Below are 25,338 nucleotides of genomic sequence, written 5' to 3'. Positions count from 1 at the left end.
ATCTTCTCTCATCTCCTCTTTGGCCTTAGGACGGGAAATTCCCATTTTTAGTCAGGCAACAATGATAAAGTCTACATTTCCCAGCTACTCTATCAGTTAGGCCTAGCCACGTGAGTATTTTCTGGCTGACAGGATATGATATGTATAATTGACAGAGAGTATCTTACAGGGCAGACCTAAGCCCATCTCTGTTCCTTCCTCCTCCTCCTGGCTGTAAGGAAACCACAGTGGCTGGAGTTCCGGCAGCTGTTTTAGATCATGCGATGGAAGTCACTGGCACATTCACAGGATAAAAGCAGCGAGGTCCCTGAAAGCATGGGGCACCACACCAGCCCTGCATCTCCTTGGTGTTCTGTTTATTTATTAATTTTTGAATGGTCATTCTTTAAGCATTTGTATGGAATGTGTTGGGCTTTCTATCATCTTAAAATAAAATGGAGCTCCCGTAAGCGGTAGTGTGACTGACTATTCAAACGCAAGTCTTTTGGATTTCTAAGCCCTTGAGTGAAGATAAGCCAAGTCCCATTCAGCCTGCCCATAAAACCAGCACTGTCTCTGGAACACAGGAGTGTGGCTCCACAAGCCCTTTGCTTCCTTGTAGGCCTGCCATGTTTGATTCTCTGTCCTCATACCTTCTTTCTCCACCCCCCCCCCACACAGTACTCTGCTCTGTCCCCATCTCTCAGCATAGGTTACTACTTCCACTGGAAACCCCCCCTCCCCAACTTCTCATTTTCAGTCTAAACCCAGTCCCTTTACCAGGCTGACCTCAAGCTTCATTTCTGCCCTACGGTCTTTCCTTCCCTTGGCTCTTCTTTTTAACCCATATTTCCTGGCACTGTTCTCTAAGGATTTCATGTTCAGACTTCTGGTCCTACAGGGAGCAAAGAGTAGGGCTTCACTCCAGTCCTCCAACAACCATGCGGCGGACACAGCATGTGCAGCAAGTACCGACTTGACTCGAAGAGCAATGTGTCGCTGTCCACCTCAGGGCCATGTTTTCCCGCTTCACGCCAATCACGCCAAACACAGTCATGTGACTTCCTTCCTGTGATTTCTGGCAGTTATAATCTCCTATGGCCCTCCCATTGCACCTCCAGATCATCTCAAAAATCACCTCCCCTCAACCTGGCCCCACCTGACTCCTTCCTTCAGGGTAGCCATTTCCTCTTGCAACCACAATCCCTATTTGCTCCTCTCTTAAGATGCATTCTCCTTATTTAAATCAGTCCCCACCAGTAGATTAAAGAAACAGACATCTCTTCCTTATGACCCTTTATGACCAAGTGCCAGGACAACTTTGGAAATGAAATACAAACCTCTGAGAATTATGATAGGGAAGAGTTCCAAGAGGAGCATAATTCTTAGCCTAGACAGCAGTATATCGCCTCTAACCCAGTAGTTTGACCTCTGGGAACTTACACGGTAGAGAGAAGAGCACATTTAAAGCTAGGAAGGCTGGTGCTTATTTCTGCTTGTGGCTCCCAGATGCCCCCAAATAACCCCTGCTGTTCTCTACCGGGGCTCTGATCGTATTTCGTTGGGTCCCAGATTCTCCATGTACCTCTTCCACGCTCATAGTAAGCCCACCTGCCATCTATATGCTTCTACACTTCAGATCTGCTCATGTACAACCCTTCTCAAGAACCTGAAAATGCTCCCCATGGCCCAAAACTAATATCTGTGCTCCATAGCCAACCTTACTATGAAATTTCCAACTTCACTTGCTCTCACTGTTCTTTATGCATTGTGCAGTAGAGCAAACCCAAGCAACTCATGATGTCTCGCTAAAGCCTGTGGCTTCCCACCACTTCTATTTTTTTTTTTTTTGTCAGTTGGGGCCTGAACTCTGGGCCTGGGCACTGTCCCTCAGTTCTTTGGCTCAAGGCTAGTGCTCTACCACTTGAGCCACTGCACCACTTCTGGCTTTTTCTGCTTATGTGATGCAGAGGAATCAAACCCAGGGCCTCATGCATGCAAGGCAAGCACTCTACCACAGAGCCAGCTTTCCCAGCCCATTTCCACCACTTTGTGCCTTCTGTTGCTAGCCTGGGAAAAGAGTAACAGCTCTTTGCAGATAAGAGACCCTCTCCTGCCCCCCCACAAGGACCATGTGCGGCCACAGTGGCTCAGGATGGACACCTCATTATCTTATGCAATCAGATTCTATCTCTGGTAATGTTCTACTACAGCTTGAAGGGAGTCTTTCTGAAGGAGATGCAGAGCTAAGAGTACATAAAGCAATACTTACTTAGATGACTCTCCCATTTATCTCATCAAGGAAAACAAGAATGGGGAAGAGAAAGAGAGAGAAAGAGAGGCAGAGGAAGAGAGCTGCAAGTACCATTTGAACCTGGGTTTTAAAATGCCAAGATCACTTTCTTTCAAACTGGGTGAACCAAGTCCTTTTTGTTTTTAAGCTAATTAAGAGTTAGTTTCCTATCCTTAGAGTCAACTTACAGGAAGGATACACAGGTTTCTTATGGGATGATCAACTGTAAATAGAAAGGATGTAAGTATGGACTTACAGGTTTTACATGACTGTAAGATTTTACTTCTTTAGGCTAAATGCCTAAGGGTTGGATCACTGGGTTATCTATAAAGTAGAACAACACACTTATAACACGGGAATGAAGCACAGAACAATCCAGATGAATCTCAAAGGCATTCTGCTAAGTGGAAAACATGAGCCTCAAAAGTCCACATGCCTATGATTCTATTTTATAAACACTGTCCAACAAACAAGCTACAGAAGCAGAGAATAGATCCATGATTGGCAAAGATTAGAAAGTGTGACAGTATGACTTGAATGCATAGCAAGAGATGAGGAGATGTTTCCTGTTTCCTGACTGCAGTCACAGTTACAGCTGCCTATCCCTTGTGGGTTTTTCAGACAATTTAACCCTGTGACGAGTCACCTGACATAAACAACAGAATGGGGGACATATTTGCTTTGGCCCATAGTTTTGGAGGATTAAGTTCATGATCAGCTGGTTCCATTACCCTGGGCCTGGGTGGTTTGGAAGCGTGTGGTAGAGATTGCTCACTTCATGGCTGCCAGGAAGCTGAATGGAAGGGATCGGGGGCCAGGCATAACCTCTGAAACCACATCTCCAGTGACCTATTTCCTTCCTTCAGAAGGTTTTGCAACCTCCCCAAAGACCAATGGGGACCAGGGCCCAGCCAGCCCATAAACCTGTGGGGGGCATTTCAGATTCAAACTGCTTACCCCCGGTGCGAAGACTCATACAATCACCTTGAGCACAATGGCTCAAGCCTTTGATCTTAGATACTTGAGAGGTGGAAAGCAGGAGATCACAGGTCAAAGCCAGCCCAGGCATAACAGTTAACAAGATTCCTTCTCAACTAATAGCTGGGCAAATTGGTATGTGCCTGTTACCCCAGCAACTTGGGGACACACAAACAGGAAAATCACAGTCCGGGAACACTCTGTCTTGAAAATAAGCCACATAAAATGGGACTGTGCAGAGTGGTTCAAAGGGTAGAGGATCTGTTTATTGAGCAGCATGCATATTATTTTTTAAATAAAGCAAAGTTTTCATTACAAAAACCAGTAAAAAAAAAACACGCTTTTAATATTTAATTAAAAAGGAAAATATTTCTCCCCTAAGCATTCAGATCCTCCCAAACTGAGCAGAATCCCCTCCTTCCTGAAAGGCCATGGAGCATCCCCTCCCAGCATGCCTCAGAATTCTCTCTGTGTCTCCCTTTCTACCTGCCATTCATTACAGTGGTTCACACTCACGTGCCCTTTGCTGGAGGGTGAACTCCAGGGGAACAGGACCAGGTCTGACTCGTCGTCACGTGCCCCTATTCTACATGGTGTCTGGCATATGGCGGCCAGGCAGTGCCCATTTGTTGAATGAACAGGAACAGATTTTCATCTGGCCGGCGCTGGAGTCCTCAGCAGTGTGGAAAAACATCCCGGTGTGCTGGATGGCACCACAGAACCATCAGGACAGAGTTAAATATGTCCTATCCTAAATAGCCCACTAAATGCTGCCCAGTCTCGTAATGAAACTCGACAGCCCTACGTAAATTCGGCAGTCATAATGTTTCACATCATGCCATGGATTTCTGGTGTGGAAATGCGTTCCCCCCAAAATATCACCTTGCCAGCTCGGTGCTGCCCAGATATTTAACATCTTCATCTATAATTGCAAAGACCGCCAATGAGCAGAACAAACAGTTGGATCGAGGAAGGCTGGTTTTTCCCCTCTCTACCCCCACCCCCAGGGTATTTTTTCCTTATCCATTGTTTTGATTTTTGTGGTTTCAGCTGCATATAGTTGATCACAGTCTGAAAATATTAAATGGGAAATTCCAGAAAGATTCTGTAAGTTTTTAAGTTACACTAGATAGCATCATAAAGTCTATTCTACTCAGGCCTATGTTACCCCACCCAGATGTGAACCACCCATTCAGGCAGCCAGCATAGCCACACCACACTGTATCTGACACCCACTCAACCCTGTCATATGAGTCAATGACTCAAGAACACGGAGACAAACGATCACCCTTCTGTAAGGTCTGTAGTAACCTCAGGCCACTTCCCAATGCCATTTTCTCTCTTCAACCATCTCACATATCACCAACATAGAGTTACTATAATACAGTAAGGTTGGGGGAAGGGGAAAATGGTCAGTCATGGAGCTCAAAATCAGGGCCTGGGCACTGTCCCTGAGCTCTTTTACTCAAGACTAGCACTCACTCTACAACTCTGAGCCACAGCTTGACGTCCAGTTTTCCAGTGGTTAATTGAAGATAATGGTCTCACGGACTTTTCTGCCCAGGCTGGCTTTGAACCATGATCCTCAGATCTCGTCAGCCTCCTGAGTAACTAGGATTATAGACGTGAGCCAACAGCATCTGGCCAGTAAGGTATTTTGAGAGAACACATTCACATAACCTTTGTGTGTGTGTGGTTTTTTTTAACAGTATTGTTATAATAATTCTATTTTATTAATGGTTTCTAATGTTTGTGTACCTAATTAGCAAATTAACTTTATCATTGACATGTATGCAGAAGGAAAAAAAACCCATGCTATCTATGTATAAGGACTCCCTATTTCTTGATGGTTTAGACATTCACTGGGATCTAGGAATAAAACCCTTGCAGAGAAGGGAATTGTATCATAAATGATAAAATAATACACTCTTTAAAAAAAACTATAGTTTCTCTTCCTATTTGTTTTCCAAATAGCTTCTCCCCCACCCCCAACACACACACACTTGAGTCCAGGTATCTCTATTTAACCCAGCCTGGCCTGGAGTTCACGAAATATTGGGACTATAACCATGCGCCACTATGCCTGGTTTCCAAATAGCTTTAAAAGGTTTTTATGACTTGTAATTGTGCAACTAAAGATAAATAATTATGAGGAGAGGAAGAGAAAGAAGAAACAAAGGAGTTGAGAAGAGAAGGAAAAGCCAGGGAAGAGAGTAAGAAGAGGAGAGAAGTAAAGGACACTAGCAGTCTTCTACTTGACAACGAAACAAAATGGAGCTTCAGGCAGAGCAGGGCTCTGTGGGAGGAGGTCCTCCCGTCAAAGGGAGCAGGAGAGAGTGGCAAGATGGAGCCAGGCCAGAGCAGGCGAGCAGCAAACAGGAAGGGGAGTGGGGAAGAGAGGCACCACGCTGCCCCTTGGCGCCAGGCCCTCCCTGGTGACACTGGGAAAGTAGGTCAGTTTCAGAGCTGGCCTGGGGGGATGGATGGTCAGCCAGGACTACAGTGAGCAGGAAGGGAGGAGGCCAAGTTGGAGGTGACTTCAGCCGAGGAGCGGGGAGATGAAGAGCTCTACCCACGCAACGAGAGAGATGAAAATCACCTCTACGTCCAGTAGGACTTGCTTTTAGTCATAGTGAGTCTGGCTGTGGTGTCCAGTGGGGCTGGTGGAAGTCACCTGTGGCTGCTGAGCATTGAAACATGGACAGCAAAATTGAAGAAGTGAGTTTCCAGTTCGACTTAATTCTAATTAAATTCAAATTCAGTAGTCACATAGGAGTAGTGGCTGTCCGGCCAGGAGGAAGTGAAGGCAAGAGGCAGCAGATGCCTCTTACATTTTCTGACATGCCTGAAGCGGACTGCAGGTGTATGTACATGGATGGCTTTGGATACCGCTTGGTTGGAACTTGTCGTTTTAATTAAATCAGATTACTTGCATCAATATTTGAAGAATGGAGCTAGCAGCTCAGGCCCATTATTTCATATGCATCATTGCCGAGACACAGACTCTGATGGAATTCTATTGCTCTAAAAAATGAATTAAACAAAAAAGCATTGTGTGGGAAAACATCATGGAGGGATGTGACAAAAGACACAGCTAGGAGAGAAATAGAATCAGATCATACGTGGGCATTCAAGCCTGGCTTCACTTACAAAGTGTTTTTGCAAAGGCCACCTGTGTTGGAGGAGATATTAGTGTTTCATTTCTTTATGGCTGAATAATATTCCATTGTACAGATTTACCACGTTAAATTTATCTGGTTGCCCATGAGAGTGTTTACACTCTAGCTATTATAAATAATGCTTGATAGATGCTCATGAACCGAGTTTCACTTGCATAAAATTTGGTTGATTTGCCACAATGAACTTGTTCTTAAAAAGATAATTGAGGAAAGTAAAGTCAGGTGCCAGTAGCTCACACCTGTAATCCTAGCTACGCACAAGGCTGAGATCTGAGGATTAAGATTCAAAGCCAGTCCAGGCAGGAAAGTGCGTGAGACTCTTATCTCCAATTAACCACCAAGCAGTCAGCAGTGGAGCTGTGACTCAAGTGGTATAGGACTACCTTTAAGAGAAAAAGCTAAGGGACAGAGCCCAGGCACTGAGTTCAAGCCCCAGTTCCAACACATACCACACACACACACGTATCTGAGTAGAGGGCCAAACAGATGTACTTTGAGCTCTGAGAGGCAGTGTACACAAAATACGCAGAGCCTGGAACACAGTACCTGGAGAACAAACATCAGATACTGCTGGTGTCAAGAGACATCGTGAGTGGAGTGACACAGGCCAGCAGCAAGTGCTATTGAATTCACCTATGAAAAGAGTTGTAACAGCCAGGGCTGTAAAAGTGGATGGGGGGATCCTAGGGCAGGAGGCTTACTGCACCCAAATAGTCTCCACGCAGGACTTGGAAGTGATTCATCTAAATTGTCAGAACCGCCTCCCTTCCTGCCTGGTCCTGCCACACATCACAGAAGCCCTTCCCAGGCTTCCTGACGGACAGACAGCTGCCCATCAATGGAGAGGCCTCCCTGCCCACATGCGGCCTCCTTCCCAGGAGGGCTCCTGCTACCTCCACTCAATGCATTCCGCAAAGGCTTCTTTCCACTGAGCTAGAATGATCTCCTTAGAATGTCCACCCACTGGCTTCTCTCCATTGCAGGAAAAAAGTAAGTTCTATTTCCGAAGAGCAGTCCTTTAATACTTTGAAGACATTTCTTCTGCCGTCCCTCAGGACTCTCTTCTGTGGGATCTTTCAACCATTTCACATTAGATGTATGTGCTCCATGACATTAAAAGATAAAAAAAATAAAACCCTCTCTCCTTTCTCCAGAGAGGAACTGGACCTTTCAGAAGAAGAAGAATAATATATACCAAGGAAATTTAAGGAAAGAGTTGTAAAGCAATCATGTATTTCAGGTCAAAGAATTCACTGAAGCTGGGCACAATCACTTATACCTGTAATCCTGGCTACACGAGAAGCGGGAATTAGGAATATCTTGTTCAATGCCAGCTTGGGCGAAAAGTTGGCAGGACCTCCTCTCAATTTATGAGCGAGGCGGGAGGCTACGTGTCTGTGGGTTCACACTATTCAGGAAGGCCGTAGGTAGAAGGATTGTAATCTTGAGGCCAGCCCTGAACAAAAACATGAGACCATACCTGAAAAATAAAAGCCAAAAAGGGCTGAGGGCTTGGCTCAAGTACCCAGCAAGAGCAAGGAGGCCAAGAACTCAAAGCCCAGTACCACTAAAACCAAACACAAAATGAAACAAGAGTCAAGTAATCAAAATAGGTTTCTTTGTGCTTTGCCTAATATTTGAACAAGTAATAATAATCCTAACGACTGCACACCGGCTAGGGTTGTTAAGGTAAGTTACTCCTTTTACATTTCAATGACATTTAAGCATCTAAGGCTTTCCAATGTGCAAGTGCTTTGCGTGTTTTCAGTTTTCCGGCCTTGTGTGGTGGAAAGGAGCTACCATTCCACTTCACTCACCAAAGCATTCTTTCAGCTTTTGCCTTTACCTAAGAAGTCACGTTTTAGATTCTCCATCTCCATCTTCAAAGGCTCTCAGCCTCTGAAAATGTAGAAGGAAGTTAATGCTGGTGGGCATGGAGTGGGAGTTGGTGAGAATTTTTTTTCTAGTCTTTTCTTTGTGAGGGATATTGTATTTCATACACAAGGGTTTTCTCTCTCTCTTGCTCTTTCTCTCTCTCTCTCTCTCTCTCTCTCTCTTGCAGGCTGCTGATCTTTAGGAGAGGAAACTGAAAGCAGAAATCCAGCATGTGAAACCACTGGAATTAAGTACAACAGTGGCATCTGAGAATCTGTAATCTAGAGAGAACTAGAAAATTATTCTTGATCAAAAAGCTGATGTACTTGGGGTTGGAGCGTAAAAATCAAAGGCTAATCTTGTTCTAGCTGTGGTTGAAGGAAGAATCAAAAATGCCAAGTCATGATTTTAAAAAATAGACAATCTTACTATTTCCCTCCTGGACAAAACCACCTAAAGAGACAGCAAAACTTTGCAGAATTGCCCATTTCCAACCTACTGGCAACCAGCCCCGGCAGATGCACCGATAAGGAAGGCAGACCTCCACCAGCCCAGCAGGAGCACCATTTGGCAAATGGACTGCCTGCCACCATACTGGTTTCTATTTCAGACAACAAAATTGTCCAACACTGTCTAATAGAGTTAACTCAACCAGCTGTGTGGCTGACAGATCTGCACCTGCTTTCCAGGGCCGATCTGGCTTCTGAACAGCACAGTCTATTCTGGTTCTTCTCACCGTGTTAAACCAGAGTGGGAAAAAATTCCCAGTACACAAGGGCTAGAACTCGTTCCCAGGAATGTACATATGATCCACTGTACATATGATGAATGTACATATGATCCATCAGTAGGCCCAGGCTGCCTGAAGGTAGAAGACTGGCTCTCAGAGTGAACAGTCCAGAGCCTAAGGGGCAGCTCTCAGATCCCATGCTGAAGGAGAAGACAGCAGCGAATTGGAACTTGCTGTCAACACCATATTAACTCCGTCACCTGGACTTGTCACTAGTCGTCAGAGGAGCCACCAGAGATGAGGAGCTCAACCAGAAGCTGAAGCCTCATGCAGCATAGGCAGCTCAGCAGCAGATCAGCCAACAGTGACATTTCCCACATGCAGGGAGGTGCATATGTTTCCGTTTATTTGCATCCTATTGACTATGCAAGATTCATAATAAGGCAAGTGGAAGGAGCTGGATCTGACAGCAATATACAAGTCAGGGGGAAAAACAGGGATCAACCAGTTAAGGAATACATCAAAACTAGGAGGAGGTGTTGGAGCTAGAGCTCGGTGGTAGACGGCTAGCCTAGCATGCAGGCACCAGGCCTTGGACTCAAGTTTCACAAAGAGAAAGAAATTAAGAAACGAAGAAGGAAGGAAGGAAGGAAGGATGGAAGGAGGGAGGGAGGGAGGGAGGGAGAGAAGGGAGAGAAGGGAATGGCAGGGAAGGGGAAGGGTAGAAGGAAGGGAGGGAGGGAGGGAAGAAAAAGAAAGAAATACAAATTTAAGCCAGGAGCCAATGGCCCACTCCTGTAATCTTATCTACTTAGGAGGATGAAATCTCAGGATGTGGGTTCAAAGCCAGCCCGAGGAGAAAAATCTGTCTGATTTTCATCTCTAATAAACTACTCAGAAAAAGCCAGAAGTGGCGCCATGATTCAAGTGGCAGAGCACTAGCTTTGAGCGGAGGAAGCTCAGGGCAGAGTCCAGACCTGAGTTTTCAAGCTCCAGGACCCACGCACTACACACACACACACACACACACACACATACACACACACACACACACACACACACACACACACACACACACACACACACACACGGCAGCATCCAGACCTGAGTTTTCAAGCTCCAGGACCCATGCACTACACACACACACACTAAAAGCCTGGGAGGCTTTTAGCATCTCCAGTGACAGCAAGTGTCTTCCTTAGAGAGAGCAAGAGGCATGCCTTTGCCCACTGCATACTCTCTCTTAACCTTTCTGCATTCAACATGCCTTCTTCAGCTACTCTTGCTTGCGTATAATAGACGTAACATCGAGTCTACCATAATAACTCCTTTTTCTATTTCTTTATAAGCATCTAACTCTTTCCTACCTCGGGGACTTTGCACGCTCAGATCCCTTCACCTGGAATGATTTCTTCTCTGGATCCTTCCGTGTCTGGCTGTACATCTTTAGCTCTCATCTGAAATGTCACTTCCACAAAGCGGGTTTCTTATTCTTCTGCACCTCCTCTTTCCTAGATGTTTTCCCAACTCGTATCCCCTATGGTTCCTTGATGGCAGACATCTTGAAGTATCCTTTTTATTTGATTCATCACTCATTTTTGCCTAGACTCCCAGTTACATTGCATCCACGGAGACAGAGGAGTTGTACCTTGTCTTCCACTCCTGTTATCCGCTGTGGGGTGTGGAACCCTGTGTTCCTCTGATGAGTACATGGGTGCACCTGCAACCGTTCTCCACTGAACATGTGGCTGGTACCCCTGCCTCCACTGGAACTTTCCCATGTGTCAAAGGAGGATCACAGCTCATAGCTAGACATGGGCCATGTTATTCCTCTATTACAGAATCGCTCTAGGACTCTCCTCTATGACGTATCCTTCTCATAGGTAAAAGGAGGATCAGTTAGCTCATAGCTAGTGGAGGCACCAGGCATGGACCATGTTATTAGTCTAGTGCATCAATTCTGGAATCAGGATTTTTCATGCTTTTCATAATTTGTTTGGAACAAAGATGACCTTACAATGGCTTTATCTTGGCTGGAATATAGTATGGTAATATCTCATACTTACACAAGTTCTTCTCATGTACAAAACATTTATTGAAAGGACAATTATGTGGCTCAGTCTTGGCAAGTATTTACTGGTAATAACACAAGTCAATTTCCATGCATTCTGCTGCACAATTTCAGTGCTTTCACTCAGTTCTTGCCTTCCAGATTGGCCCTACCTTACTCTCTTAACTAATGAGACTGTCTTTCTAATTTTTTTTTAAAACCTAGCTTGCCTTCAGAGTCCCTAGGGATGTAGAATAATGAAATATACTTAATTAAGCTTTGCAGAGCAATTCTGCTATCTAGGCAGCATTTTTTGCCCCACTTTCCTTGGTTATTCTGAGGATTATACTATTACATAAGAATTAACATTCATAGATCACTTGCAATGTCTCAGGCAGTGAGCTAAATGTTTTATGTGCATTATTTAATTCTCACAAACTCCTCCACTATGAGTGGGGACAACATTATTTCCATTTTACTGAAGACAAAAATAAGGTCCACATATATTTAGCCATTCATTCAAGGTCCCACAGCTAACAGTGGCAAATAAAGTCGGAATTTGATAGCGAAGTCTATGAGGATATAGGCTTGAATCATCCAAAAGTACAAATATATGCTGAGCATGAATTATGTCCGCCAAGGAGACCGCTGTCAGGAATTAAATGTAAAAGAAGTATCTTGTATAAAATAATCTTTTTCAAATTCTTGTCTATTCTACCCTTTGTTGCTCCAATTCTACTTTGTTCAACATCGCCCTGTAACTTGAAAAGTATAATGCCTCACCAGGTGCCACTGGCTCACACCTGTCATCCTAACAATGTGGGAGGCTGAGATCAAAAAGACTGAAGTTCAAGGTTAGCCCAGACAGCAAGGTCTATGAGACCCTTGTTTCCATAGAAAGCAGCTGGGTTCAAATGCATGTTCCTATCATCCCAGCAGCAGAAGTGGGAAGCATAAAATGGGTGGATATCGTGGTCCAGGTACATGCCAGGCAAGATCCTATCTCAAAACCAGCCAGCAAATAAAAAGGCTAGAGGTACAGATCAAAGGTAGGTTGCCTCAAAGCTCTGAGTCCCAACCCCAGTGCCACCAAAAAGAAAGCATAATGCCCCCATCTAATTAGCATAATGCCACCAATTAGAGGCCAGCCATTCGTATCCATCAGAGTTCTTTGGACTACAAGAGCAACAAATCAACTTAAACACTAAGGGTTTAAGTAAGGATAACATCTGAAGAGGGTGGAGTTCAGAGTGTTTTGATCCTGGCTCTGGCTAGCTTTCCACACTATAGTTCTCTTCATTCTACTCCATCTGAGTACCCCTTCTCCTCACTTAGAAAAATGGTAACCAAAAGTGTAAGTAATGCATTCGCTTAGTTGCCATTTGTCTAATAGTTCTGAACTGAACCAATCCCACAAGTGAGATGGAATTTTTCTTTCTGATTGGCTGTGACCAGGCTAAGCCCGCCCAGCCAGGCCTCCTGCGGAGGAAGGGCAGTGTGAGGGGAGGGAGTAAGCGTGTGATGTACCACTCCCCTTTGAAAGGCTCATTTCTCATAGGAGAGGAAGTATCACAGGGAGGAGAAAAAGCAAATGAGCTTCCAAACACAACCTGTGTGAGTTCATGTTCCCCGACTGAGACTCTCCAGTGGCTGAAGCACAGTTCCAAACCCTCACCATGTTCCTGAGGTCCTACAGAACTTGGCCTCCCTCTCCAGATGCATGCCCCACTCTCTCTTTTCATTTCTTCCAGTTGGCAGTCACATGGTTCTTCCGACCCTCTAAATAGTCTCCCAGTTCTGGGCCTTTGCACCTGCTGCTCCACCACCAAGCATCCTCTTTCCCCAGATTGCCCGTGATTTTCTGATTCATGTCAGTCAGACGTCTGCAAATACTTAGTCTAAACCAGCGCTCCTTGACTCTCCATTCGTACCGCCATCAGTGGTTACTGTCAAGCACTAGAATAGGAGTTGTGAGCAGGGACATCTGTCTGGGTGTGTATCAACTGTGTGAGATCTTGCCCAGGCTAAGTGCGCAGTGAGTGAGCACTGAGTACATGAAAAGATATGTGAATGAAGGTAGCTGGATGGATGCATGGATACATGGACGGATGGATGGTAAATGAATGAACGAGTTCATGTGTTCAGTGGATGAACATACTCAATAGATGTCATGGGATAGGTTTTACTAGGTTTTACTTTTACCTAGTTACTGACGGAAAACTCCCAATTCTGTATTCGGAGAATACAGAAATGCTCTGTTTTGAAAGCAGAAGATTTATTAAACTTGAGATGAAATATAAACTCAAGTAAGTGATTTGGAAGCGTGACGACTCCGCTGGCCGCCATCTCCTCTTCTAAATGAAACTTATTTGCCAGTACTCTGGATGTCCCGCATACACTGTATGTAAACAGATCACTTTAAAAATCAAGGCAGACAACCCCATTATATACTGGCTTGCACCCAGCGTCAAAGTGAAATCTTGGCTTCCCCTTCCCTTCTATTTCCTTCTCTCTGCCTAGTCAGACTTACTGAGACTCGCTTACTGATGCTTTTGCTCAGTTCTTTGTAGAGTTAATATTTATTGGCCCTCTTTGGAATTCACAAAGCCTCAAGAGACTCATTCTAACAGAAATTGAAAGGGAGTTGATCACTCTGCAATTGAGTTTTTGACGGGTCTCATAAAAAATTCTCTTAGGAGAAACCATCTCCTCTCCTCTCTTCCTCTGATGATTTTATTCTTGGTAATGGCAAACATAAGATTCTCATCATAATGACAGTAATCATAATCAGTATTGATGGTGGGAATACTGGCATTCCCCCCACCATTCCATCTCATCTACTAAATGGATCTTATTTACCAGCACTCTGGAAGTCCTGCATATATTATATTTAGAAAGGTGTGTAGTTTATAAAATTAATCCCATTTCACCTTGTTCTTGTGATCAACAGAAGCAAAGAACACCTTTGCAGCACTGGGAGACGTCCTAGGGCCCATGAGATGTCTCCGAAGCTTCCTCCTTCCCAGGGGATACAGAGATTCAGATGGCCCCCTGCTAATTTCTGACAGATCAGCTTGATCCTGCCATGAAATGACCCTGGGAGCCCTTTTACTCTTTGAGAATTTTTTTCTGATATAAAAATGAGCCTACAAATATGACCTGTTACATATCTGAGTTGTGAAAATAAAAGAAGATGGGGAAAATCCTTAACGTAGCAACCACATCAAAACAACAGCTGCTCTAGCAATTATCATTATTCTCTCATTCAATCCAAATTCATCAACTGTCTGTATTGTGTAATGTACTGGTGGACAAAGAAGTCTCAGAGTTCATCACTATTATCATCATCATTACCATCATCACTATCAAAACCGTTATTGGATTATAATACATTAATATCAATATCATTAATATTTATTAACAATCAATAATTATGAGTATTAAATAATTTAAATTGAATGATAATGTGCTAATGATTAATAATTAATCATTGATCATAATAATAATGATTTATAATGACATATTATATAATTATATGTAATTATTATTGTTATTAGCCAAAAAGAAGCCAGAAGGAAAGAAGTCTGCTATAGTGGGAAAAATTTAGCTGTAGGAGAAAGAAAAATTGGGTTCTTTCTGGTCATTTCTTTGCCATTAACTAGACAGTTAAAAAAATTAACCATGTCTCTTTGGAGCCTCTATTCCCTCTTCACCACAGTATAGAGATGTGCTTTACAATTTAGACTCTGTCCCACAAGTTGAAAATAATTTGTTGCAACTAATAATGTGTTTTATTAATTTCAGCCAAATGCTATGAATTATCTATTTAAAAAAAAACAAATTAGAAGATAGCCACTGTTATTTGTCATTTGGGCTCTGTGTTTTTCTTAAATGAGGAAAACATGTTTAGGGCTACCATGTACAACCTGAAGACTGATCATTCCCACAAGCATCCAATCCTCCTCATGTGCAAAGGAGAGAAAGGAATAGATCTAAGTGACCTCCAGCATCCCTGCCTACTCCTACATCTTGCAATTCAATTCTGGACGCGTGGATCCAATGTGGTCCGTGCACAGAAGAGAAAGCTGAGACACAGTAAAGTTAATCTTCACAAAGATTACTTGCAGCCACCCACAGGAACAAGTTCCCTCAATCTCAGTGTGCATACTATTTCCTCCAGCACATAAAACCTCAAAGGAGGGCAAGGATGTGGCCTGCCTGAGAAATACACCCACACCCATCTGGACCCAATTTCCTATTATTTCTGTCAGGAAACACAATCTCTGTGCCCTCACACCTACAAATCTCTGTTTGAACACCAGTTCCTAACGACCCATGATTGCTACACCGAAGCTATACCCCACATCTGGGCAAGGAATACTTTCTGAGAGAGGCTTCGGTTTCTGCACAAGGATACTTCTTATAGAGGTTCTTTTTTATTTTCTATTTGACCCATACATCATTTAGAAGAGTGCTGGCATACAAATACTTGGGGAACTTCTAGATATTTTTCTGGTACAGAATTCTAATTGATTCCAGTGTTCACATTGAAATTCTTTGTGTTGCTGAATCCTACTCAAGATATTCAGATTTATTCTTGTAAGTGTTCCCTGTGTGTTTGAAGAAAACATATGTTCTATCAGGTCAAGTGTTCATGCAATCACTTCCTTATGATGGGGATCTTTCTATCCTCATTAATTTTCTATCTACTTATGATATTAATTATTGAGATGAAGGTATCAAATCTCTAACTATAATTGTGCATTTAAAACTTTTTATCCTTGCCATTCAATCATGGTGATGGTCAATTTTGCTTTATGCCCCTTGAGAAAATCTTCAGGTCCACAGGACAGTTTAGACCATTCCTCGCTCCAGGAGTGATTCTAATTTGGCTTAATCTTCACATATTTGCTTTCTCAGCAATTGGGTCAGAAGTCCAAAATGAAGCCTGTCTGTAATGTGGCAATTTCCAAATAATTATCACTGGCCTAATGGGCAGACTACTTAATTTGTCCATGAGCAAAGGAGGCATCCCAGATACTATTGGTGGAAAATTTGAGACAAAGAGGAAGCAGTTAAGAGAACAAAGATCACATTCCCCCAGAGGATTAGTAGATCATAAGGAAAAAGCATCAGAACCTTGATCATGTTGAAGCTGAAGTCCTTACTACCTCTGGACTTTGAACTAAGGTGAGTTGTTTTTTCATTTTGTTTTTGGCCAGGGGGCTTGAATTCAGGGTCTGGACGCTGTCCCTGAGCTTCTTTTGCTCAAGGCTAGCACTCTACCACTTGAGCCACAGCGCCACTTCTGGTTTTTTCTGTTTGTGTGGTACTGAGGAGTTGAACCCAGGGCTTCATACATGTTAGGCAAGCACTCTACCACTAAGCCACATTTCCAGCCCTGATCTAAGGTGAATGTTACCTGAAGGAAAAATATTCTAAGTCTTATCTAAGGGTTAATGGATTTGGACTCATTGTCCTATTTGAAATAGTCAACAGATGGCAGCTCTTACCCTAAGAGTACATTCACATTTCTATTCCATCATAATTTAAAGTACATCTTCTTACATACTATAACTTATTAAGTGAAGTTTCTCCATCTCCCCATACATGTAATGCTGCGTTAATTAAATTTTCAAAAGTTCCTTTCACTAATAGTGATGGAAATGAAAGGGAAATGAGCACAAGTCTCCGGAGAGGGGTTCTCTCATCATGTGAAATGGAGCAATGTGTGTTTATATCCTCGCTGCCTAGCCAGGCCTTGACCAAATAAAGCTAATCCTCGGAGAAACTGGCTCTAGCGATTTAGACAACAATACACCAGACATCGGGCAGATCTGCCAGTTCATTCACCACACTTTGGGGCCCTGTGTAGCAACGTGGCTAGCCTCCTGTGCCCACGCAGAACACAGCTCGCACCACCAGGCTGGACCGACTCCTTCATCCCTGGGACGCACGCCAGGCTCTGAGTCACCAGGAGCTGGGATGGGGGCTCGGCCACACCTGCAAGCAGGCAGCATGCGCACAAGAGAGGGAGCGAGCAGAGAAGCAGGGAGCAGGTGAAGAGGCGCCACTGGCTTCTCCAGTGGGAAATGACAAGAGGGTGCCAGGGGTGACCGGAGGCTCCCGTTCTGCACATGAGAAGGCGCACAGACAAGTACTAGACCCAGAAAACCAACGAAGGGCAACTTGCAGAGGTGCTCCCCTGACGGTCCTCCCTTCATCCCCTCCCACACGCTCCTCTTTTCTATAGAAAGGCTATTTGGGGACATCTGATGTCTCCCAAATCGTGTCCAGGAGGAAACAAAGGCCTGAACTATCACCTCCTCGACCCCACAACACCGAAGCATGGCTTCACTATCTGTGCCATGTCTCAAGCCCAACGTGGGTTTTGATTTCCCGTGATGCAACAGATTCACACCACAGGTAACTCCACTCGAGGAAGAGCTTTACTCTCTCTGTGTGTCGGTTAGCACCGCCGGTATGATTATTTAACTCTACCAGGTTGCGCTACATCTAGATGGATTAGCAATGCCTATGGCCTCTGCCTCTTTGAAAGGTTTGTGGTACCTATTTATAATGCCGAGCATGAAACAGATACTATCTGGGCACCCATCAGGCTCCTCCACATCAACACTGAGACAGGAGGGTCGTAGGTTTGCAGCCCTGCGCTTTCCCTCCGGTATTCTCCTTACTGGAGGACATTATTTACTAACTGATGTTGAACTTCCTTGTGGTTTGAATCCAGATTCTCCTCAGGTTCTTCTTTCTCCTCCAAGCGATCTCACCATCAAAATCCTCCCACAGCGTGTGTCTTATTTTTGGTATCAGATTTTCACTTGGCTATCTCAACACAATGAACGATGTAACGTGACTGATGTGAGATGCTGTCACTGAACACCCTGGACCCCAAAAGTTTCTTCCCTAGTTTCTTCTGTTTAGAAAAAGGTATCACCATCCACTTGTCTGTCTAATAAAAAAAATACCTACTGATTTCTCTATCTTTTTATCTTAATCCACATCCATCCATCCAGTCTTATTCTTTTGGCATCCAAAATATACATTGAGCCCAGAGATTCTCTCTGAGCTCTCAGCCACTGCTCTAATCCAAGCCACCATCTTTCTCTCTTCCTCATGTCTGTGCTTCCGAATCAAGCCCCCTTATCCACCAGGATGCCCTCTGACCAACAGCACCCGAGTAACAACATGGAGCTCTCATGTGCTTCCTCTTGTCACAGAAATGAGTTGCAGCAAATAATTAGTATGCATTACCAATTTACCAGGTTTCAGAATGAAAACTTCTCCACTATGCTACCCTGGAGGAAACAGATCAATATGCCTGTTTTGCCAGGCATGCTGGTTCCAAAATCCAAAGACTTATATCTGGCTTCAAGCAAATTTGAACAATATTTGTGTTTTATGTGTGACCCCCCCAAAAAAAAAACAACCCAAACCACCTTTCCCTCAAGGTAAAAGTCATGGCCAACTTCTGGTCCTTTCAACTTGCCAACACTGAGTTTCTACCATTTGTCAAGCTATTCACCGTCTGCCAATTGGAAATGATTGACTTGCATTGCAGGGTTGGCATACGGTGATCTTGACTTCTAGCCAAAAAAAGGGGGAAGGCTGTGTTCCAGGAAAGATGGTACACACAGAAATGATGCTGGAGAGCGGCTGCTGACAAGCTCTCAGGCTGGGTACCCAGAGGGAATCAACCCACCTCTTTGGAGCCCATCAGAACACAAGAGAAGACCAGATCAAGCTGCATATTTGGCCCAGGAAAGGAAAAGCATTAACACCTGTAGCATGCTGAGGGTATTCCTGATGCTTGGCTACGTGTTTTATGTGTATTTAGTTGTTGCCAGAATATACCATTGGAATTTTCTGTTTTACAATCAAGGATAATGGCAGCTCAACGAAGTTAAGCCATTTGTTCAGGATAACCAAGATCATAAGAAGATGTGAACAGAGCCTCATTTAAGTCGACATTTCTACAGTCATGGAACCTGGAAGCAGGTGTTCTGCTCTCTTCTTTGGCATCTGCTCCTGGATCCTCTCACTATAAATCTCTTGCTGATTTACTTTGGGGCTCAGTCCTTTACCCAACCAATCTCTTGATTCCGAGTCTCCATCAGACTCCATACCAGCCCCTCGGGTAACATGCCCCCTGGACTGCCTGGGATGGCTGGCGGGAGAATATTTGCAGAACACATGATGAGCCCACAGATAAAATATTTGCAGAAAGTTATCACCTGCACCCAGGGAGGCTTCACCGCGGCCAAGCGTACAGAATTAACTGAGCAGTCTCTTTCATTGGCATTAAAAAAAGAAACCAACAGTGATCATTCTGATTATCAAATAACAATATGCCAACCAGATTTAGAATAGTCTCTCAGTGGGTCATTAAACCAGAAACCTTTTCTGTGGTTATTTCAGAAACAAAGATTTTTTTTTAAAGTATCATTGTAACTTGGATGTGAATTAAACCCTTGCTCATTTATAGATCTTCCGTCCTTTTCTTTTCCTGTCAGGGTAATTTACAGTTTTGTCGCCTCCTCAAGCAGAAAGCCCAACTTCATCAATCAAGAAGTTAATGCAAAAACACGTTAAGTGGTCAAGCCAGGTAGCATCAGTTAAAGAGAAATCACCTCCCGTCAGTGCTAATGCAGAACGCTCCTGGGAGTATGCAGGGCATCTGTAGCCCTTGTTCAAGCTGTAGATACACCTGAGCACTTTTGTTTGACTTCTAACACAGTAAATTCTCCAAGCTCTACTCCCGGAAGTAAAATGGTAGCCACAGGACATAAGCTGTGGCTCAGCTATTAAAAATAAACAAATAGGCATGCTTCCTTTTCTCTCTCTCCCTTACTTCATGCACAGCCTGTGGTATAACTAGTATAAATTAAACTGATGAGGATAATGATAGCAATTAATGACTCGGCAGTTAGTTTGCAGTGTCTGCTACATACTAGGGACTATAATAAGTATTGCACGTGTATACTTTCACTTAATTTAATTCATCAAAATTATTTTTATTCTCTCTCTCCTTTCTATTTCCCCCTTTACTTTTCAACATACACGTACACAAGGAAAAAAATACCAGCATGGTTCGGGGTGGTTAGTAATTACATTTGGTAAGTATATGGGAAATTCACAGACAAGCCTGTCCTACCACACAGCTAGGAACTTTCTCTTCTAGCCCCTTTCCACCTGTCACATTCCTCCCAAAGTAATTCTTGGGCAAGAAGGTTTAGGTCTGAAAAACACCTATAAAAGCTGTTTCCTCCAAGGTGGAAATGGGAATGCAAATACTTGGACACGCACGCACGTGTGCACCCAACTCACAGCCCATACTGAATGTTCTGTCTCTGAGAAAAACCATAGCGGTGAAATGTGATAGGAACCAGCACAGGTTCTGATGCATCAAGGGAAAGAATTAAAAAAAGAAACTATTGAGAAGAAACCTGGTAACTCTCCATGGAGCGCTGAATCCTCCAGATCCCTCCTTCCCTCAAGCTGCAGTGCTCTCCCTATTGATGCATCTATGACTCTCCATCCCTGGTCATCTGGGCTCTGCCCGGGGATGTCCCACTGTCCCTTGTTTTGAAGCATGAGCGAATGATACTGGCATGGCCTATGGCTGCCTTGCTTCTCTCACAATTATATATCTGCAAGATTCAGAGATTCATCAAGATAGGTTGAGTATTTCCTATGCAAAATGCTTGGGAGGAGACATATTCAAGATCAAGATCTGAGTTGGTTTGTTTCTTTTAAAAAACCTATTATTATTATTATCATCATTATTATTACCTTGGGAAGATTTGCACAGATTTGATGAGATATTTCAAGAATGGGACAAACACCAAAGTCACCTACATCTCAAACATACCTGACACCCATTGCCTGAGGATGATTTCACAGAATATTTTTGGTGCACCTGTGTTTTGATTGAGACCTGTCGCAGCAGGTCCAGAGTGCAAGATTCCACCTGTAGCGCTATGCCAGCACTCAAAAAGCTTTAGACCTTGCAGCACTTTTATATTTTGTATTTTCTGACTTAGGGTGCTCAGTTTACCAGAGTAACACACATAAAAAGCTGCCTCTCCACGTGCCAGGCACTAGCCTGAGAGCCCTATGCTTTTCTTCTCCCCACGTGACACCTGACAGAGTTAACTTGGGAGAGCTGAGAGACTGGCCCAAAGTTCAGCTCTGGAAATATGCAAATGAGAGACTTCAACTCAGGCAGCCTAGTCCTGGAAGCTATACTCTTATGAAGCCAGGCTGCCTCCCACAGTTCCTCCCCCGACCCCCCACCCCCCACCCCGGTGGATGGGACAGATCCTCAGTACAAAACTGACAGACATACTAGCATCCACACCAGCCAGACGCACTGTCATTTACCTCCACCGTTCTGGGAGTTGCCCGTGATGTGCTCTGGGTTTGGCAAGGGAACAGATGTTTAATAACTTCACAGTAGCAAAGAGGAGGTTATGTAACAAGGCTGAGCTATTTTTGAACTCTGGAAAAATGCTGACTGCTCTTTTCAAAGTGTCTTCTGGAAAACCAGGAATATTAAACATAAAGAAAATTTCTCCCTTTCCCCTACTTCTCCCCGCCCCCATTAAACCGCCAGAGGCAGAAACAGATCCAAGGTACAAATATGGACTGACCATCTCTCACTGGAGACTCCTGCACTTCACCCAGAGCCATGAGCGAGAAGTCATTGCTACAATATTCTAACTGCAGGAACTCGGTGTATATGATTATAAGCCAAGTCCTGGAGGGCCCCTGGGCACGTCTGGTTAGCCCAAAGTTGTTCTCGGACAGTCAAAGCTGGGCCTCAGGTCCCTTCAACTCATCAGGAGACTACTGGGTGTGCATTTGTTCGAAGCTGTTTGTATCCTCCTTACTACCAAAGTGAAGGAACAAGAGCTACTTGTTTACCAGCTATTTTGTGAAGTAGAACTTATTATCTGGCCACAATGTAATTTCTTTCTAAGTGTGAAATGAGAAACTCCCATCTCAAGAGTGCTGGGGTGCCACTGAACAGCGTGCCAATTCAGTATGCAGGTGTCTTTTCTTTGCTTTTAGATGCTCCAAACTGAAGATGCTTTCCTAGCAACAACCTACATGTCCATCAAAGGGGGTGATTAGATTTTTTAAAAAAAGCGACATCTACAATAGAATGAGAAATGCAATTGAGATGACCGTGGTCTGATTGAGACAGAAGGAAATTTTAGTAGGTGAACTCAAGATTCCCACACCGCCACTCATGTTTTGTTTCTTATAAAACATTAAACCCAATGGACATGTCAACATTTATTCTCAGGGGTGAGTATCAGATTGGGCGTTTTATCGGGTTCCTTACTCCTATCTTTTTCAATACTATATTGACCAAAAAAAAAAAAAGGTTGTAACCTGAATTTGTCTTCAGACAAATTTCCCTCTTCTTCATCAGCCTGTATTGGTCTTGGAGGACATAAGTTACATGTTAATTCAACTATACATTCCAGGGGCCCACAGAGGCTCATGGGGTAGTCCAAAAGACAGACTGGCAGTAGGAGGATACAGTCCACTGAAGTCTTTCTAATGGTGTTCTATGGTTTTTTTTCCACTCCCTGCCAGAGTTCCACTGTTTCCTGGGTGGGTGTGAGGAATATTCTATGGAGGAACGTAATGAGGACAGCTAGCCCTAGTCACCACGAGCCACCTTCCCACCCCATTCCCAGAGTGAGCGCCACCAGCCCTCTGTGGATCGAGAGATGTTTCATTCAATGCCAAGCCCTCCATGCTAACTCACCACTGCAGATGCACTGTTTCTCTGGGGCTGAAATGCCATTTTCAGAACTGCTGCATTCAAAGGTATAACTCCTGCAAATAGCCCAACAGCATTTCCCAGCTGTGGGATTCTTTTCTTACAGAACAGAATCCAAGATGGTCCCTGGAAAGGCATCTGAATGTCTTGCCAATCACCCCTCTCAAATTCCTTTCCCCGTATATATTGCATTTCGATTGCCCTACAATTGAGTTATGTTCCTGTCAAAGTTCCATGCTTCTGACTCTTCTAGCTGCAGGGCACAGCTTATTAAGGGAGTACGAGTTCATCAGCCCAGCCCTTGTCTTTGGGCTGGCAGCAAGCCTGCCTTTTTAAGAGGTTCCCGTGTCACATACGGAATTCTCAGAGCTCCTTCCTGATATGTGGGAAATTATTTAGGATTCTTGAAATGGCAGCGTAGAAACAGGAATCTTTAAAGAGGAAGGGGAAAACGATGGGAGATGGGAAAATGTCAAAGGACTATGACTTCTTCATTCAAGAGTTAATTTATCAGGTACATGTTAATTATAAAGAAGCATAATCTATTTTCCCCACACACATAACACAGACAGACAGACAGACAGATAGACAGACAGACACACACACACACACACACACACACATACACACACCCCAAAAGTTCAGAGGTAACGTCTGAAATGTAGCACATTCAAACTTCTAGAACCATCCAGAGATGTTTCGAGTGACTTAGTATTCTACAGGCAACCAATCAATAGTCTGTTGGCTAATTTCTGGTGATGAAAGATTTCACTAATCACTCGAAAGTCATCAGATAATCAGCAGATGGTGGGCACTGTGCTAAGAGGCACATTTTGTGCAGTTCTTCAGCTACCATTCATGGCAATCCCTACAGTGTTGGCTCTCAAAGCACCCTTCCTAGGTCAGCAACATCCATGTTACCAAGGAACTTGCTGGAATTGAACATTCTTAGAGTTCACTCAAGACCTATTACTATACTAGAAACTCTGAGTGTGCCCCAGCAATCTGTCTTAATAAGCCTCCTAGAGACTATGGTGCCTGCTAAAGTCTGAGGATGAACACCTAGAACTTAGGAGCTGTTAATGACACTTCTCATTAATGCCTTGGGCCCAGAACAGTGAAGTGATTTTCTGAGTCCTAGAGAAAATGGACAAGATAGAATTTGACTTGTACAAGCCCAACTCCAAGCCCGGTCCTTAATCACAGAGCCACACTGTTAAAATCTAAGTAATGAAGTATGCAGTAAGCCAGCAAACATCTAGCAAAACCATGCAAAATGAGGGCCTGGGTTATCATTCGAAATCTTAGGAGGTGAGCCATGATGAGCTCAGGGAACAAGGACGTTTTCCAGAAACAGTTTAAGGTACATGTCCACTATAATGGGGGCAGTTATGTAAATGATGATACATCCACATGATGTTTAAAGCATGATTGTAAGAGTGGCATTTGCCAAGAGTTCTTAAAACCTTCAAAAGTATTTAGAATTTAAAAGAAGAAATTCAGACACAAAGTCAGAGACCAGAACTGTCTACCTGGGCCATTTTCCCAAAGCATGCCACACTGCTGAGGTCGTGAAAGGCCTGATAGTTTCATAAACTGTTGTATTTTGTAGCACAGTGGGGCAATGGATACCTCAATTAAGAATGCACATGCCTTATAATCATTAAATCTTACTCCGTGGAATCAACCTTAGAAAAACTACATTGTACCTGTGCATAAACAGATACATCTGATGATTATCACTGCCATTTGGCATCTAATGGGACAAAGTCTGAAAAACATAGATTTCTATTCTTATGCAAGTAAACCATTATCAAAGAATATAACATATATTTCAAAAGACTACATTTGTTATATAGCTAGATGATGGATAGATGGATGGACAGGTGATAGATGGGTAGATAGATGATGGAAAGATGGATGAACAGACAAATAAATGATTGATGGATAGATACACAGACGAATAGACAGGTAGATGGTGGGTGGGTGGATAGACAGATGATAGAAGAATGGATCACTAGATGGACAGATAGACAAATGTTTGGTGGACAGATGAATAATAGATAGATAGATGATGGATGGGTGGATAGATGGATAGATAGATGGCAGAAGAATGGATCAATGGATGGATACATAGACAAATGTTTGCTGGACAGATAAATAGATGAATTGATAGGTGGATGATGGATAGGTAGATGGATGGATAAATAGTAGAATAATGGATTTCTAGATGGATGGCTAAATAGACAAATGGTTGGTGGATAGATGAGTACATAGATGAATAGATAGGTGGATGATGGGTGGGTAGGTGGATGGAAAGATAAATGAATCCCAAGTGAGGGTTTCCAAGATACACTATTGAGTGAAAATAAGTAGCCCTAAACAATTCAAATGTTACTTACCTTTTTTTTTAAAAAAAAGTGAGATTAGAAGAGAGGA

At 43.5% G+C, this 25,338-nt stretch overlaps 1 protein-coding gene across 2 annotated transcripts in view; it reads right to left on the bottom strand.

Annotated features, from left to right (window-relative positions):
* The window catches only part of Grin2a (glutamate receptor, ionotropic, N-methyl D-aspartate 2A), a 280,661-nt gene that overhangs the window by 109,729 nt on the left and 145,594 nt on the right, over positions 1-25,338 (bottom strand). The gene's annotated exons all lie outside the window — the stretch shown is intronic.

This window comes from Dipodomys ordii, unplaced genomic scaffold (genome assembly GCF_000151885.1).
Source record: "Dipodomys ordii isolate 6190 unplaced genomic scaffold, Dord_2.0 Scaffold14, whole genome shotgun sequence".
NCBI classification, from domain to species: Eukaryota; Metazoa; Chordata; class Mammalia; order Rodentia; family Heteromyidae; genus Dipodomys; species Dipodomys ordii.
The sequence above is the reverse complement of the archived record's forward strand: the minus strand, read 5'-3'. Positions and strand labels throughout refer to the sequence as shown.